Below are 14,841 nucleotides of genomic sequence, written 5' to 3' on the forward strand. Positions count from 1 at the left end.
ATTAATTTTCTAACTAAAAGCAACCACTAGTCCGGATAATTTATTAGTCAGGACTAGAGCAACCAATTTTTACTTAGAATTAATTTTTTAAATAAAAGCAACCACTAGTCCGGAAAAGCTATTAGTCAGGACTAGAGCAACCACTTTTACTTAGAATTAATTTTCTAACTAAAAGGCCTCCACTAGTCCAGACAAGAAGATTAGTCAGGACTAGAGCAACAAATTTTACTTGGAAAAATATTCTAAGGCAAAAACAAACTACAGAAACAGAGTAAAATAACAGCAAGGAAAGCAATCATTAGAGATTCACCGAACTCAAACGAGCCCAGAGCAAAGTACGAATATTACACGAATCAAATGTATCAAAATTCTTCAACAAATAGCAAGTTCATAAAAAATAAAGTCAAGAGTCTGGAGCACTAGAAGGAAGGAAACTGGGACAGGGGCCGTCGAATGGCTCCGGTTCCCCCAATCCGAGCTCAATATCTTTCTTGGCCTTGATAAACTCAGAGACGAAGCTATCCCAATCGGCCTCCGGATTAGTCTTGATGTGTCGTTCAGCAACCAGCCAGCAGCGAGCTATCTCCGGAGCACCAGCATTGGCAAGGGCCCTATCGTACTCCTCAGATCTTTTAAATTCATCTATAACCTCAGCCTCCGGACGAACAACAGACATTTGCTTCCGGAGCTCAGCCAATTCAGATTTTAAGTCAGAAACCTCCTTCTCAGCATTATCAGCCCGGATAGTCACTTCATTCAGATGCTTATTCAACCCGGACAAAGAATTATCCTTCACGATGATTTGGTCCTGGAGCCGGCTAATCTCAACATTCTTATCAGCAACAGCAGTCCTGAGACCTTTGAGCTCATTGTACGCAAGAGAGGCGGATCCGGCCATATACCCACCAAGCTGCAAAAAACAGAAAAACTTAGAAAAAAATCCTAAGGCAAAACAACACAAGAAACAAGAACAGAAAGAAGAAATACCTGACCCCAGATCCGGGAACACTCCTTCATAGTCGCATCGAATTCGGACTCATTCATCCTCCTCCACTCAGTTTGAGTAGGAATCTCGGCCATGAAGCGAGCGACTTTTTCCTCCAGCTCCGGACCACCTTCATCCGGACTTTCTCCTTCAACATTCTTCCCCTTGCCAGCCCCGGACCCGGAACCAGCTTCAAAGTTTTTGGCCCGGGGAGGCTTACTCCCAAGGGTACGGAGCCTCTTCCTCTTCTTCACAGATTCTCCACCCGGAGCCTCGCCTAAAGGACCAAGGTCCTCCAGGTTAGCAAACTCATCCCCAAACTCAACTTCAGCATCCAGCTCTGGACCAGCAGGATTCGCAACAACTTCAGGTTCCGGATTTGGAACCGCATTGCTCTGGGATCCCTCCTCTGCTGAGGCATTAGATCCGGACCCAGCAGCAACATTCTTCTTGGGCAACTTGAAGGCCTTGCCCAGACCTTTCAAAGCATCACTGTATGCGGAGGAAGACATGTCCGGATTGTAGTGTGGCAAACCTGCAAGGAACAAAGAAAAAACACAAGTCAAAAATAGCAAACAAAAGAAAACGGAAGCAGATAAGAAACATATGAAAGGTCCGAACAGGAAGCAAAACTACTTACAGCCCAGCCTATGCAAAGTTCTGTGATTCATAAAAGTATCTCGGGTCATTTGGAAACCCAGACATTCACAAAATGCAAAAATTAACCGGAGAGCATCACCCCGGAGCACATCCCTACGGAAGCGAGTTCGGACTCCTTCTGAAGCCATATGGGGGAGATAGTATAAGTCCAAACCCCGGAGCATGATCAACTCCCCATTCCAATACTTCAGCGAAGATTGCTGAATAACGGGCCTGTAAGAACCACCGTAGCCGCACTTCGGAGCTCGAAACCGAAGTTCGTACAAAGGAAACTGGCTGGACCGGACCAAGTGAAAGATGTGATGCCATAACTTGAACGTGGGCTGAACTTTAAATTGATTGCAAGTAGCAATGAACCAAGTCATCCACTTTATCCCATTAGGCGTTATCTGCATTGGAGAAATCTTGTATACGTACTTGCACAAATGTTTTAGAAACAGATGCCAGTGTGGATTCCATCCAGACCGGAGATGCTCCAGCCACACTGGAACGAAGCCATCAGCCGGCCTGTGATGAGCCCTCTCATCCAGAGTCGGCCACCTCCACTCAATCCGGCGATCCAACTGAAAAGCAACCCGGACTGTAGAATCCTGAGCTTCAAACTCTAACCCAGCATATTCATCCTTTAGCTCATAGTGCTCCTTAGCCACTATGCTATTCGCAAACTTCCTATCAAAAGCTTCCCTATCGTAGGGCCCCGGACCAGCGTTTTGCTATGTAGTATAGCCGGACCTAATGCTCCTATAATAAAAGCTATCCTCAATCTCCTCACTCTTCGTCATGAAATATCCGAGATTCTCAACCCAGAGCCCCTCCGGACTACATGGTACCTTCCTGGAAGAGATCTTAGCAACCGAAAGCTTCGTTATGGCCTCGGAGTCCGAAGTAGAAGCTTTCTTCCCCATCTCAACTCGTTCAGAATCACAAGAAGACTCAGAATCCGAACTAGACGGCCCCGGATAGCAAGTTATATAGGCCTTGGCGAGAGCTTTAGTCCGGACCATAAACCTAAAACAAGTGATAAAGGTTAGTCTAAAACCCTACAGTTTATTTATCTTCAAAGCTAGATGGTCCGGACTACCCTATTATCAATTTTATTACAAGTCAAAAGCAGACAGTCCGGAGACCCAATCCAAAAGAAAACAAAATGCCAAAACTAAACAGGCGCTCCGGACTGCGAAAACCCCGAAGTTAAACAACCAAACCTAGCCTACTACTCCGAACTCAAATGACACAATAACACAAAAACAGCAACCAATTACAAACTCCAAATCCTAGCCTATTAGTCCGGACTAGGTATCCAAGTCCGGACCCTAACAAAAAACCCTAATTCCAGAAACACAATCAAAACAGAATCAAAATCAAAATATAGACAAAAACACACATACATACAGATATACACAACAATCAAAACAAAAACTAAACACAACAGCATACAAACACTATAGCAGAAACACAAAACCCAATCGAACAACAAACTAAAATAAAGAAAAGAAGAGAAAGAAACTTGCAAATGAAGAGATTACGGAGAGATTGGAGAAGACCGAGCAACAGCAGCACAACAACAAAAAATACCGACGGAGAAGCTTCAAAGAAAACAAGAAAAGAAGGAATAGAGCAAAGAGAAATTTGGAGAAGGTAAAAAAGAAAAGAAAGAATTCAGGGTCGCCTTTTATAGGCGCGGTGAAAGTTGAAAAGCCACGCCACGTGGCACGATCCTGGACGTCAATCATAAGCGGTCATTATTAAATAGACATTATTACAGCACGTCTTTTGAAAAAAGACAACTATAACAATTCAAATCACTGGGGGAAAATACCAAAAACGTTTCAACTTCCAAGTCCGGACTACACAACTCAATTTAATCCGGAATGGGGCAAGAAAAGCTCAACTCCTGCTAAGGACAACCACCTTAGTCCTGATTCGCCGAACTCAGCGCAATCCGGACTGGGGGCCAAGAAAAGCTCAACTCCTGCTAAGGACAACCACCTTAGTCCTGATTCGCCGAACTCAGCACAATCCGGACTGGGGGGCAAGAAAAACTCAACTCCTGCTAAGGACAACCACCTTATTCCTGATTCACCGAACTCAGCGCAATCCGGACTGGGGGGCAAGAAAAGCTCAACTCCTGCTAAGGATAACCACCTTAGTCCTGATTCGCCGAACTCAGCACAATCCGGACTGGGGGCAAGAAAAGCTCAACTCCTGCTAAGGACAACCACCTTAGTCCTGATTTGCCGAACTCAGCGCAATCCGGACTGGGGGCAAGAAAAGCTTAACTCCTGCTAAGGACAACCACCTTAGTCCTGATTCTCCGAACTCAGCGCAATCCGGATTGGGGGCAAGAAAACCTCAACTCCTGCTAAGGACAACCACCTTAGTCCTGATTCGCCGAACTCAACGCAATCCGGACTGGGGGGCAAGAAAAGCTCAACTCCTGCTAAAGACAACCACCTTAGTCCTGATTCGCTGAACTCAACGCACTCCGGACTGGGGGGCAAGAAAAGCTCAACTCATGCTAAGGACAACCACCTTAGTCCTGATTCGCCGAACTCAGGGCAATCCAGACTGGGGGCAAGAAAAGCTTAACTTCTGCTAAAGACAACCACCTTAGTCCTGATTCGCTGAACTCAACGCACTCCGGACTGGGGGGCAAGAAAAGCTCAACTCCTTCTAAAGACAACCACCTTAGTCCTGATTCGCTGAACTCAACGCACTCCGGACTGGGGGCAAGAAAAGTTCAACTCCTGCTAAAGACAACCACCTTAGTCCTGATTCGCTGAACTCATCGAACTCCGGACTGGGGGCAAAAAAAGGTCAAGTTCTTTTAACAAAACAATCAAAAGCTCATGTTCTACAAAAATACCCAAATTCACTCCCCCATCCAGAAAATCTGCATAAGGGAGTGGGGGGCACATGATAGTACATATAGCTCCTGGGAGGGCTACTCCTAGGCCTTCAACTCCATACAGCTCCTGGGAGGACTACTCCTAAGCTCCTAACTCCATATAGCTCCTGGGAGGACTACTCCTAGGCCTTCAACTCCATACAGCTCCTGGGAGGACTACTCCTAAGCTCCTAACTCCGTATAGCTCCTGGGAGGACTACTCCTAGGCCTTCAACCCCATACATCTCCTGGGAGGACTACTCCTAAGCTCCTAACTCCATATGGCTCCTGGGAGGACTACTCTTAGGCCTTCAACCCCATACATCTCCTGGGAGGACTACTCCTAAGCTCCTAACTCCATATGGCTCCTGGGAGGACTACTCCTAGGCCTTCAACTCCATACAGCTCCTGGAGGGACTACTCCTAAGCTCCCAACTCCATATGACTCATGGGAGGGCTACTCCTAAGCCCCTAACTCCACGCAGCTCCTAGAAGGAGTAGTCACGCACACTACCGCTCCTAACCGGCACAGTCCCGCAAGCCTAACCTTGGTAAATCCCAGCACGTGAGACGTTGGCCCAGGCACGTGATGGGGACAACTGTCACACATCAATCATGGGAATAATCAGGGCACGTGTCAGAGGATCCCCAGAACATTTCTCAGCCAATCCTGCACTGACACGTGTAAAACATCCACTCCAGTCAGGTATCCTCCGCTCCTAGAACCAATGGCTATGATCTAAAGGTACCAAGCCCAAAACCCTACCCTTGGCCTATAAATAGCCCAAGAAGGTGAGGTTTTGGGGTTAATCATTCTTTCACACTCATACACACATAGCCACCTTACATTCATATTCATCTTCATCTTCCTCAAAGCTAGTTCTTACCCTCACGCCGGAGGCGCCGCGGGACTCCAACCCCCCTTCCGGCGTTGCTTTGTAGGCACACAACTACAGCTACACCACCTACGCAGCGGAGGAGGATCCAGGACGGTGACGAAGGAGCAGCCCCGCCACCAGGAGTTATCAATGTGTGTTCTGCAAATGTTATTAAAAAAGTTAACTGAAAACATAGATATGAAACAATATACTATTCGTATTCACATCCTGATTCTAATCCTAATGCTGAATTTGCCATAATATTCTATGTGAATTGTAATTATGGAGAATATAATTGAGAGTTAAGATTATAATCACATCCTCATTCTAATCCTGATACTGACAAACCCTGATTCATAACTTGTTGCATAAGAAATCAGGATTTCTCAGCATCAAGATTAGAATCAGGATGTTAATATGTAGAGTATGCTCCAATAGATGTGAGAAATGGGATTGTTCGCTCGAACCTTCAATGTCCAAGCTACTTGAGTAACATCCAGAGCGGACAAATGCTGATGGTCGTCCATATCGGAATGCAAGAAGAGGAGAAGCTTAATAAATTACTATGGAACTTTAATGTATATTTGACAAAATAAAAAATGTGTATCTCTATTACCTTCTTTTGATGTTTGAGTATAGGTTGAGAGCCCAGACATGTGAATATATAGTACGGTTAAACGAAATTGATTATGGTAGAGTTGCATAATCTTTTTAACTTTTAAACAAATATGCACTATTTTCATTGATTAATTGACTGAGAATTTGTGTAGCCATAATATTCTCTGTGAATTGTAATCATGGAGAATCTAATTGAAAGTTAAGATTGTAATCACATGATGATTCTAATCCTGATGCTAACAAACCCTGATTCATATCCTGATATTGATTCATATCCTGATGAAGGAGAAATCCAAGAACATATCATGATCTTGATCATATCTTGTTGCAGAAGAAATCAGGATTTCTCATCATCGGGATTAAAATTAGGATGTTAATATGCAGAATATGCGCCAAAAGATATGAACAATGGTTCGAATGCAACTAATATAATTAAATCACCTCACATTCCAACAGAATAAGATTATGCCTGATTGCCTCCCCATGGTTATTCCTTGATATCCACATTCTTGTCACTCGAACCTTCAACTTCCAAGCTACTTGAGTAGCATCCAAAGCGGAAAAATGCTGATGGTCGTTCATATCTGAATGCAAGAAGAGGAAAAACTTAATAAATTAATATAAAACTTCAATTTATATTTGAGAAAATCAAGAATGTGTATCTCTATTATGTTCTTCTGATGTTTGAGTATAGGTTGATAGCCTAAGCATGTGAATATATAGTACAGTTAAATGAAGTTGATTATGGTAGAATTGCATAATATTTTCAACTTTTAAACAGATATGCACTATTTTCATTGATTAATTGACCGAGAGTTTGTGTATCCACAATATTCTCTGTCAATTGTAATCCAAAGAATATGATTGAGAGTTTAGAAAACTTGTTTCATGAATATTGTGTCTAACACGGTAAGAAATGTAACAATATAACCGGTCACGCGTAACTTGCATTTGAGGGTGATGAAAGTGATATAGATATAAAAATGCGCACATCGATAACATAATCACCCGGATAGAAAGCATATTCATTAGTTCCCCTTTAAAAAAATTAAATTCTGGAATATTTATAAGATTTGTTGTATTTAAACTTGCCACTAATAATGTCAAAATAAAAAGAAATAGAAGAATAAAAATAAAAAAATAATGTAGTATGTGTATCAGTGATACCACATTTTTTAACTCCCCTATGTTTGAGCAGCGTGTGATGATTATCAAGTTGTTTTGATAACCATTTTCTTGTTATGAGTCAAAATCCCCTTCAACATGCTTAAAACCGATATCATGTTTAAACTTTTCACATAAATCTAAGATTACCCGTGCATGGAACATCATACACAAAATAATATTGACGAAATTGCAACAATAACCAAATATCTACATAAACAGATGCAGTAATGCACTTGTTTTAGATATTAACCTTATAACTCACTTTAGTTATATTATAAAAGGGAGATGAGAGCTCTAACAAAAAATATGACGTTATCAAATGCTAATCAGGTTTGAAAACGACACAGATGACATAGAAGTAATATAAGGATGGTTGAAATACTCGTCGACATAAATTTTGATTCTTCAACATTTTAATATTACTGATAGTCACCTTAAAGTGACACTTCCAATTTTAAACATTATAAAATGAATTCTTCAAAAAAAAAATTAAAATATTCAAAATAATAGCTAAATTTTGATATAAAATTTAGTTCAATATTACCCGCCATCACGTTAGGCGACACCTCACACTTTAAACTTTGAAAAAAATATAAATACTCTATATAAGTTATTTTAAAATATGTTAATTGACAACTTATACTTGATGTATACAATTTACAAAAGCAAACATTAGTACATTAAAATTATTTTCTAACAGAATTTTTCTATAAAAAATTCATTTTAATATTACTGATATCCACCTTAACACCTCCTATTTTAAGCATTATAAAATTAATTATTGAAAAATATATTATAAAATTAAAATATTTCTTTTCTCGACATAGTTTGCTGTAAAAAATTTAAAATTATATAATATATAACAATGATTTTGAAATGCAGATAAATATAATTTTTCGAAAACGTAAACTGTGTATGCATATATTTTGAAATGCATAAAAATATCATATAAATATCACACTATCTCTTTTTTAAATTTTTGGAGATTTTCATTAATTCATTCAATATTTGATATTTTTAATATCAAAAGATAATTGACCTAAAAATCAATATTACATAAGGTTACATAATTTATCGAAACTTTTCATAGTTTAATATTGCAATTTTATCTATCCAATATTGTTTTATACATTATTTGAATGAACTTAATAATTTTATTAGTTAAATACAATAAAAAGTATTAATATAAACTAAATTTATTATTTATATACTATGATACTATTTAATCTGATTTTTTCAATAAAATGTAAAAATGTATAAATTTGTACTAAATTTATTATTTATATACTATGCAATTTTTGTAAGTTTTTTTTATAAAGTCAATTAATATATTAAAATAGAACACAGCAAGCCTCATAGTTCAAACCTCACAAAGAAAACACTAATACAATTGTTAAACATATCAATTAGTTCAACATTACTTGGTGTCTCACACCTGACACTTTGAACTTTCAAATAAGTTATTTTAAAATATGTTAATTGAAAATCACTATGTTATATTTGATGTATACAATTTATACACAATTTGCAAAAGTAAAATATTAGTGCATTAAAATTATTTTACAACGAAATTTTTTTATTAAAAAATTACTTTAATATCACTGATATCCACCTTAAACTGACACTTCCAATTTTAAACATTATAAAATTAATTTTTCAAAAAAAGATAATAAAATTAAAATATTTTAAAATTACAAAAATTACATTAATTGTCAAAAGGTAAATATATACAAATAAAAATTATATAGTTATATTCAAAATAGCATACAATTTAGTTCAATATCACCCAGCCTCACACTTTAAACTTTGAAAAAATAAATATATATACTTTACATAAGTTATTTTAAAATATGTTATTTGACAACTATTATATTATAATTGATGTATACAATTTGTAAAAATATATATTAGTGCATTAAAATTATTTTGCAACAAAAACCTTTTGTTAAAAAATCATTTTAGTATTATTGATAACCACCTTAAACTCACACCTCCAATTTTAAACATTATAAAATTAATTATTCAAAAAAAATAATAAATCAAAATATTTATTTTCTCGACACAGTTTGATGTAAAAAAATTTTAAATTATATGAATTACATTAATTGTCAAAAGGTAAATATATACTATAAACAAATGAAAAGTATATCAAAATAGCTTAATCTTGATATACAATTTAGTTCAATATTACTCGCCATGGCAACACCTAACACTTTAAACTTTGAAAAAATATATATATAAATACTCTACATAAGTTATTTTAAAATATGTTAATTGACGACCACTATGTTATATTTGATGTATACAATTTACAAAAGTAAACATTAGTGCATTAAAATTATTTTTCTAACGGATTTTTTTTAAAAAAATTCAATTTAATATTACTTATATTCACCTAACATTGACACCTCCTATTTTAAGCATTATAAAATTAATTCTTAAAAAAAATATTTTAAAATTAAAATATTTCTTTTCTCGACATAATTTGCTGTAAAAAAAATTAAAATTGCATAAAATATAACAATGATTTTGAAATACAGATAAATATAATTTTTTTGAAAATGTAAACTGTGTCTGCATATATTTTGAAATGCATAAAAATGTCACATAAATATCACACTATCTCTTTTTAAATTTTTTGAGATTTTCATTAATTCATTCAATATTTGAGATTTTAATATCAAAAGATAATTGACCTTAAAATCAATATTACATAAGGTTACATAATTTATCCAAACTTTTCATAGTTTAATATTGCACTTTTATCTTCATAATTTTTTTTGCACATAATTTGAATGAACTTAATAATTTATTAGTTAAATACGATAAAAAGTATGCATATAAAATAAATTTATTATTTATATACTATGATACTTTTTAATCTGATTTTTTCAATAAAATGTTAAAATGAATCAACTTGTACTAAAAATATTATTTATATACTTTGCAATTTCTGTAACTATAAAAACGTCATTTTTTTATAAAGTCAATTGATATATTAAAATAGAACACAGCAAACCCTGATAGTTCAAACCTCACGACGAAGATACTAATACAATTATAAAACATAGCATGCAGTCTCACATACTCTTGGACTAAATATACTAAAGAAGAACCCACTCACTATTTACTTTACTATTACAATCTTACATTATTTGGTCATAATTTAGAAAATTGAAGCTCACTAAGCAACATACTACAAATTAGCAAAAATCACCTACACTAACACTGAAATATAGCATTACAGTTAAACTTCAATTCATTCCTCTAGCATTAGCTTCCTCCATCATTGCCAATTTCATCAGCACTTCTTTGCATGATACATGATATAAGGTGCAATATCACTGCAATTTAATAGTATTAACTGCAGCAGTCCTAGCCAAATGTATTAGCCATGTAGCCAAGGAAAGCTAGCATTGCAGTCCAACACAATGTCGACAGTACCACCAAATTCTTCTCACTCAGGTGAAATATATCACTATATGGGTTGAACGGTGAACCTTTCTTCCCTGAACTTTTGCTGATATGTTATTTATGCAGATTAAACGTAGAAATTATGAGCTTTTATGTTCTAAGAACTTAGAGACATATGTTAGCTTCTATCAAAACAGAGATGATTTCTCACTAGATATGAAGATATGCAAATATGGGAAAAGGAATCTTGAATCTCAGAAGTTTAATGTGGACTAACAGACTTTTGTATATCTTTTCTGGTAGATGAAACCAAAATAAAAAACATTGATGCATATTTTATTATAAGGAACTGTGAAAAAATAATTCTTGAGTTATGAGTATGAGAGTGAAGAAACTTTACAGGAACCCAAGATTCATCCTTCTCAATATTTCTATGGTTCTGATGGTGAGTTCTGTGGCTGATTCTCCTGCAAGAACTCACCTTTGTAATATTTTACAAAATTACGTAATGCTCAGAGTGCAATGCCATCGTCAGCAATACCAAAATAACAACAAAATCCCTCATGACATAACTAACAGACCTCCAAGGATTCTTAACCCAACAATGCTTGGAAATAGTACAAACATATTATCAATACAAAAAATAACACTAAAATTACATAAAGAAAGGAGTGCAGAGACGAATTAAAAGAAAAATAGAAAAAAGAAGAACTATGATGTACTAATCTGTTTGTTCATTAGCAAATGAAACTCAATTAAAATCTACATGTAACCTGCAAAAAGAAAGAGAGAAAATGAGATTCTGAGATTTGAAATTTGAGAGAAGAAGAATAACAGACGTATATGAAAGAGGTGTGTCCTAAGTCCAATCATGTATGATGATTTAGGAATAACTTTTATGTAATATGTTTTGATTTCATTGATATTAATAAAAGACTTATTTTGGTCTTATTGCAGGCTTTATCTATTTAAGTGTTTAAATAAGATATACCATAGTTTAGAGTAAAGTTTTTTATGGATTATGACGAGATCATAATAATGAGACCTAAAAGATGATAACTCTGAACTTAAATATTTCCTGGTCGTAGGATTACTAACTGGTAATTAGTAATCCGCAAAGATCGGTACATACTATGCTTGCTTCATTATGAAGGATGTCTGTTCTCATAAACATTTGTGTGGTGACACTATAGCTAGTATGTAGGTGCTTATTATAGAATAAGTTCACTGAACATGACTCACACAGCTGAACAACTGATGGAGTTCACTCACGTGTCAGCAGATGATCACATAGTGATAGTTGTACAAGTATCCTTAGACTTGAGGTCATCATAGTCATCTTGTGTACACTGAACTATACTTTGGTTTAGTTCTTAGTCTCTAGGGACAATAATAAGGACTCTACTGGGTGTAGAAATTTGTACACGAAGATAGTGTATGATCAATAAAGGATCTACCCCTTCTAGTGAAGGAAGAGAATGTTCAATGCTGATCCACTTATGCTAGTTCAGGAATCTCTGGCCAGAGTGAATGAAATTAGAAAGGAGTTTCTAATTCACATTAATTAGAACTAAACATAGTGAATGGAAAAGCATATGATTAAATAAGATAGGCTTGACACGAGTTCCATGTCTTGTATTTAATCAATGACATTGCATGGTAGAAGGAATTAATTGTACGGTAACTATTCACTGAATAGGATCTTGGTATTCTAAGCAGTGAATTCGTATTATCTGGATAGTCGCGATATGCTGAGAAGTATCCCTCACGATGTAGAATAAATATGATTAATTTATTAATCATATTTAATAAATTAGAGAATTTATATAAACAATGATAAAATAATGTTATTATTATTTATTTCTACTACCGGCTTAATATTGAACTTACAGGGTCACACCATAAAAGAGAATGATTTAATGGTGAAGGAATTAATTAATAATGGCTGGTAATTATTTATTTGCGAAATAAATAATTAATTAGCAAATTTAATAATTGATTAAATGAGATTTAATTAATTATAAATTAATTAAGAAAAGTTCTTAATATTAATAATTAAGAATTTAATTTTGGAAATTAAATCTAGTGAGAGAATTATTTTTTTAAAGTGTTTAGAAAAGGGATTAATGATTAAAAAGTGTTTAATTATTAGTTAATTGGTTAATAAGAATAATCAATTAAAGGGTTAATAATAATAATATTTATGGAAAAAAATTCAGCTGAAAATTTTGCCTATAAATATATTATTATAAACCCTATTTGCCTTAACCCAAAATACAAACCCTAATTCTAAAGTAGAAAAAGAGGGAGACAACTAATTCTCTCAACCTTTTCCTCCCTCCATTATTTTGATCTCTTGGTGGATACCGGTGGAGTGCTTCACACTTGAGGAGCAGCTGCTAGGGATCTCCGTTCATCGTTCTTGGATTGCTATTAAAGGTTAGTAATCAATCCCTCGATTTATATGCGATTATATGGATTTTATATCAAGAAAAATATTTTACCATGCTTCTGTGATGCATAAAATCCTACAATGGTATCAGAGCTTAGGTTGTATGCATATAGATCTGTGATAAAAATTTCAGAATTTTATGATCTTGTATGAATTTATTATGATTTTTGCAAGTTATATCATGGATTAATTTTGATTGATTAGAAATTGTTTCTCAAAATTATTTTGACTGTTGATCTGAGTTCTACAAGTGTTGTAGATTAATTATTATGATTTTTTGTAGTTGTTTTAATTAAAATTCGTAATTAAATATATGTATATAAAGTGTATATATATATATTTGTTTGCTGCTGGAATAAAGAGAAAGGTATTCTGCTGTTGCTGATTGATGGTGGCACGGTTTTCAAGACAAGGCGGCGGCAGAAGCTGACAGGCGCAGAAGCTGCACGCGGGGAAAAGGGGTGTCGCGCATTCCGGGAATGCGTTACACCCTGTGGCGCATTCACGGAATGCGTTACACCTTTTAATGGCTTAAAAGGGTTGTAACGCATTACCGTAATGCGTTACAGTGCTTGTAACGCGTTCCTGTAATGCGTTACAGCCCATCTATTTTTTTTAATTTGATTTCTGGGAGTTTCGTAACTCCGTTTTGGGCGTGCAATATATCGTTGGATTCGTTTTTCCGAGACGGATCTAATAGAGTGGTCAAATTTTTTTTATATAAAATTTTTGAACTGTTTATATTCCCGAAAGTGTTTTAAAGCATGTTTTAATTATTTTAATTACCTTTTAAATGCTTCATGTGGTGCATAGAGATGTGTAATGCTTAGAGTAATATGCTACATAATTTAACATGCGTACCTTTACGTTTATTTATTTTTATATATGAGATATATGCCTATGTTTACCATGCGATGATAGATTTAGGTGAACTTAAATCAATATAAGGCGTGCTCTAGAAAATCTAGAATAGGAATCGTTTCTTGCCTTAATATAAATATTATGAATACAATCATGAGATTCTTGTGTTTATGAAACACGTAATTGAATATGAATTTTCAATATTGAGAGAAAGGATGATTCTGTCAACAACAGATTTCTATCTGTATGAAAGGGGTATTAAGTGACGCCTCTTGACAAATGCTCCCCCTGATCTGGGAATCATCTGATTATCGATTATTGATTTGAAATATTTAATTTACAAGGAAGAATCTCTTTATAATATGATTATGATTGTAACGTAATATAATCCCTCTAAAATTAAATAATATCAAGTAGTAATTGGCCAATGACACAACGGGCTTGTGTCGGTCAAAGCCTTCCAACATGGTAGAAAGTAGTTCTTATTTTTGAATCATTGTCGTTTCGTGCTACAGCCGAGGGCTTTGATTTCGAAATAAGAAATACTTGTCTATTACATAGAGATATGTGCATTGAATTAGAATCTAAAGGTCGTTATGTGCTGCAGCCGTGGGCCGTTGGAGACTGATTCAATTGTACGAAATGTTGGGTTAGACTTGACTTAGAATATTGAGTCTGTCATGCTACAGCCGTGACACAATTATTCAAGAGGCTAAAGTTTTATTAGCGAATAACATAAGATGTAATTGACAAGAGTTGTCTGCCTATTGAACATCACATTACGTTTCGTGCTACAGCCGAGGTTGTGTAATGGAATGTAGGATCCCTATTCCCACTAACATTATGAATGCTTAATTTTCACTTAGGGGTTGTATAAATTAGATAAACTAGTGGGAGCCACTTATGAATAAAGACCCGA

This window comes from Apium graveolens, chromosome 8, assembly GCF_009905375.1.
Source record: "Apium graveolens cultivar Ventura chromosome 8, ASM990537v1, whole genome shotgun sequence".
In the NCBI taxonomy this organism is placed as follows: Eukaryota; Viridiplantae; Streptophyta; class Magnoliopsida; order Apiales; family Apiaceae; genus Apium; species Apium graveolens.